General features: G+C 44.0%; 1 non-coding gene across 1 annotated transcript; it reads right to left on the reverse strand.

Moving 5' to 3' along the window:
* Positions 1 to 4,835: 4,835 nt before the first annotated feature.
* On the reverse strand, positions 4,836 to 4,907 carry Trnag-ucc. The gene has a single exon. It is a non-coding gene; the product is annotated as a tRNA-Gly (tRNA).
* Positions 4,908 to 5,117: the final 210 nt, after the last annotated feature.

The following is a 5,117-nucleotide window of genomic DNA, read 5'->3' on the forward strand; positions in this document are numbered from 1 at the left end:
CGCGTAGACAGTCAGATTCATATCAAATCCGAAATGTTTTCTAAGCGTCAGGGAGACTTTTTTTTTTTGTAGAGCCTCTAAGCTCGTTGACTACCGACCACGTGAGTCTCGGGTTGGAACGGGCGTTCGAGATCTTATTTGCAAAATATATTCGCTTTGCAGACCGAAGGAGAGCGTTTACACGGTTTCTATAAATTTTGCATTCCAGTTTGAGAGCAGCGTTCGTAGGGGAGCGTCGGCTCCTTTTCCACAGTTTCTCTTTATGATCGATAGCATCAAGAATTTCTGAAGTCAACCAGGGAAGTTTTGGTTTGCGCTTTTTTATACGAACTACAGTTTTTGACATCATCTGAAAACGTTTTATAATTTCAATGAATTTTGGGTACAAGCTTATCGTGTCCACCGAGGACATGAATTCCGACCAGTCAAAAGCTTTGATCCGCCGATCAAACCTGTTTATATCAAGTTTCTCTACTTGACATATTGATTGAATCTCTTTATGGTGCTTGGAAAAGAAAGTATATCGACAGGTGACAAAGTAGTGATCAGCTAGCTTTTGTGAAATAACAGAGGACTGAACGGAAGCATCAGATGTTCGAACGTTGACATGGTCTAGGCATGATGAAACCAATTTCTGATTGAGCACTTCCTCTCTGGTGGAACTTTGAATGGTGGAATGTATCCCATTTTCCGAAAGTAGCGAGAGGTAGTCGCAGACGACCGGCTTGGAATTCTTGAGAGTATCAATGTTTACATCACCCACCATACATAAATGACTTTCAGTAGTTAGTGTTTTTGAGTTTTCTTTTAACTCCGCTAAAAAGGTAGTACAGTTAGAGGAGGGAGGTCTATACAGAGTTATCAGATAAATTGAATGGATTGCGTTAAATACCTTTAGAGCCATGCTTTCTGACGACGTGAACTGCATTTCTACTTCTTCGACTGTCCAAAACTCTCTCACATATATAGCTATTCCACCTCCTCGAGCCTTCTGGCGGGTATAAAAATAGTTTTGAAATCCCGGTAATTTGAATAGCGAAAAATGATGTACACCCGTATTGATTTCTGTTAGCACCAAGGCATCTATCCGGTCGTGAACTTTATCAACAATAATCTTCAATTCGTTCCAGTATTTGCGAATGCTTCGAATGTTTACATGTGCAACGGTGAAGCTATCGGAGCAAGAGGCATCGAATGAGGCATTAAAAGCATGGAAATTAGTGAACTCAGAAAAACTGACTGAAGCCATTATTTAATCAGATCCAGGTCACCTCGTTGCAGAATTCTTAACGGAGGAGCTCCCTCTTATTTTTTTTTTGCATAACTTCGTGAGTGTTTAACCCAAACGAATTTGAAACCGCATTCTTTTCCCCGAGAACGAGCCAGCCAGAAAAGCTCTCTGTTCATCGGGGAAAGATTATCGTTAAAATATACTCTTTCCGAGGAATCCTTTCCAAAGGACGTACGAAGTTTGACGCGAGCCTGCATCCAGCGGTCTTTAATGGCCGACGAAGCAAACCTCACCAAAATGGTAGGATTTGCAACTTGTTTTCCAGGCAGCCTGTGGGTAGATATAACATGAGCTGGTTCATGTCCGTCAATGGCGAGCTTGTCAGCCAGCTGCATCAGGACAGACGCAAGAGTTTCATTTTGATCCACCTTCAGACCTTGGATCTCCATGTTATTTAGGCGAGAAGTCTGATCAGCCTCGTTTATCTCCGTTCTCAAGGTTTGTATTGTCCGTGCTTGTTCAGAAACAGTGGTCTTCAAGGTGCTCATTTCAGCCTGTAGATCCTTGACTGCAGTCTCATGAGCAGTTGCAACTGCTAGCATGTCGTCATACTTGGCGCTTAGAAAAGTGATCGAGCTCTGAACCTCTTCAACAGCCGTCTTCATTAGTTGTATTCACGGTCTGAGCAGCAGAAGCTCGTTAACTTTTTGGGGAAGCTCAAGCAGCGTGTCGACACTGGTCTTGAGTGAAAGGAGAGAATCAAGTTTCCCGCTCATTTCAAGAATCTGCGCTGCGAGCGTGGAGGAATCACACTGGGAGCTCGTCTCAAAGCCCGTCACACCAACGTCAAGATCAGTACGAGTGGTTTTGGTGCGGCATACCTTGCACCTCCATTTTTCTTTTTTTTCGGTGGTCATAGCGGTAAAAGTGGCCTCGCTAATCCCAGAGCAAGTTTTCCCGAGGTGAGAGTCATGTCCGCAGGAAGTGCACGTCATATGACGACCGTCGGGAGGAATGGGTTTTCAGCAGGCATCACAAAGGAGAGACATGACCGCTATAAATCAATCAAAAGTTAGCAGAACTAGCAAGTAAAACAATGTTCGTACGGTTAAGAAGACCAACGATCTTACATGGCAGTAATGGTGGTTGATGTTTCTCAGGGTTGCGTTAGGCCAGATCACGTTGGCGAGTTTGATGGTCAAACGGCGCTGTGGTGCGAAGGCGGGCGTGAGGACCGATGTTTTGCTGAAGCAAGGTTCCTTTGGAGCAGAGAGCGTCACTGGCACTGAACAAGTGGCAGCTAGGTGCAACTGTGGCAGCTCCAGATGATTAATTGAGCTGATATGAAGAAGTGATCCCACCTGCTGCCACCCAGAAAGTCCCAGAGCGACACCAGTAGCAGCCGACCTGAAGGTCAAAATCTCGAAGCGTGCAGTTGAAGAACAAACTTTCCGGTGACAATTAGAATGTTTACCGGCGAAAGATTGAAGCGATGGTAAGCCTACTCGAGGAGATCACGAACAGCACAGAACATCACCGGGAAAAATGTAGACGGCTGTTGATCCCGATGCCTGTACTCCAGAAGACCTTCGGGCCTGGTGAGCATCCAGCGCGGGCCGATGGTGCAGCAGATATTAAAAATACCAGTAGGAATTCGGAGAGCAATCGGAGACAAGCACTACTGTCACCGTCGTCCGACGTATAATAATAATAATAATAATATTCATAATATATTTATTTCACTTTTTTTATATACATTCTAGCCTGCACCACTTAATCCTTGTCTGCGAGAACTCACAATGCAAAATAATAATACGTAACCTACTAAAAAACTAAAATCTTACGCAGACCTACTACATTATCTACGCTCAATTTGAAATTGTCAGTAACGCTATGCGTGTGCTCACAATATGTTCAGATGCAACACTATTCCTTGACCCGCGAGTCTTAACTGTCTTAACCTTGCATTTTTACTCGCGAGTTCATGGTCCTTCTTTTTTCTTTCTTTTTGGTGCGCTGGACTTAGCTATTTAACTCTAATCTTAAGTCCTTTCAGCGCATCATTTAGTACATCTCGTCTTGAGCCAAAATATCTCCCAAATGGGCTACGATGTGCCGCTGCTAATTATCTGCTTGGGATGCACAAGATGGCGCAACACGATAACAATCGATATTACGGGGGTAAAGGGATATAGGATTTATCGAATTATCTTCTTCTGCACAAAACAAAATACACAGAGTGTTTACTCCCGAAGTTTACAGACCGGAGGTTAGGAGCGGAAAATCTATGGTCATATGTAGTGTTCCCCGTTTTCGGTATCTATTTTTCCTCAGATTCGAGGGTTATTTATTGGTGTTTCTTTTTCTCTTGGAATCGGTGTTTTCTGGTGTTTAATTTCAATGCTGGAAAGAAATCGGTGATTATCGGGGCTTGTGTTGCAAAGCGACTGCATAATTATTAGAAAAACGATGGCACACCTTACATTACACACGTTAATTGTACACATACAAAATACGTCACACAACGCACATGTATATGAAAATAACAAAATACGTGACGCTTTCAGAAGCATGATATCAAAACTTGAACTTATTGGATAAAAATCACATGTACGTACATTGTCAGAGAGTTGACGAAAATAATCTCTGGGAGAAGGCAGCAAGAGGGACAAACACAAATCTCCGAACACAGCTAAGTGACTGGTGCGCCACCGAAAAAAGCGTCCTGGTCCAGGTATCGAACCCGGGACCTCTCCATTACAGGTGCAGCGCCCTACCAACTCAGCTAAACAGGGGTTAGACGTCAGTAGAGCAAACGGGTTTTATCAGCTGCCACCAGTCTAGCACCAACAAGGGTGAAGCGTGTAATATAAGGTTATGATTAGAATGCAATTAAATTCAAAGGTGCAAGCGAGCTCTACAAGGATGGTGAAAATAATCCCTGGAGAAGGGATTATTCTCCAGGGATTATTTTCGTCATTCTTGTCCAGCTCGCTTGCACCTTTGAATTTAATTGTATTATAGTCAGAGACTATAATCCAATCAAGTTGTATTATAGTCTCTGACTATAATACGCACGCTCCACGTTGGAGCTTGAAATGGCGATGGCAAGAAAATCAAGAGAAGCTTTTGACAAAACTGGCCATTCCTTGCTGTGGGCTCTGCAGAAGCTGCCAATGCAAGGACACAATCCGTGGTCTCCAGAGGACAATCCGTGGACCCTACTGCACTCCCTCCTTTCCTCCGCCCCTCTTCGACTTTCCTCCTTTCTCCCATACAAAAGACTTGAAAACCGTTGTGCTAAGAAGGATAAGGGAAGGGAACGGGGTAGCAAACAAGGTTTCAAAAGAAAGGGACGACCCCAAGGACAGTTCAGTGGGGCTGTGTTCCGTGTCAACGTGAAAAGAAAGCGGGCTAAAAAATTCTTCCAGCAAAGCTGCCATCTTTTTCGCAGATTGAATTCGGTGTTTTTCGGTTTTAACAATTCAGAAAAAAAAAAAAAAACATCTCGGGGGTTAATTATCGGTATATACCGAAAACGCGGATCCCTGATTATAAGTTCCAAAGCGTAATCCCAATAAAATGAAGGAAAAAAAAAAAAGATTGCGTCGGCCGGGAATCGAACCCGGGTCAACTGTTTGGAAGGCAGCTATGCTAACCACTATACCACCGACGCGGATGGAAAATAGTCGAATCGCGAACCGTCATACCAAATACCGTGGAAGCCAATACTGGCAGCTCCAGCGGAAAACGGGCGAAAAGTGATTGCAGCGCCCCTGGCGAGCTCGGAGTCTCCGCTGACAGACAAATTCTCCGAAATGCATTGGTTTTGCCTATCTCCGTGCGAGGTGACCAACGAAAAAAAATTGTCACGGACATTCGCTGG

The sequence above is a fragment of the Ixodes scapularis genome, unplaced genomic scaffold (genome assembly GCF_016920785.2).
Source record: "Ixodes scapularis isolate PalLabHiFi unplaced genomic scaffold, ASM1692078v2 PGA_scaffold5__190_contigs__length_132052651, whole genome shotgun sequence".
NCBI classification, from domain to species: Eukaryota; Metazoa; Arthropoda; class Arachnida; order Ixodida; family Ixodidae; genus Ixodes; species Ixodes scapularis.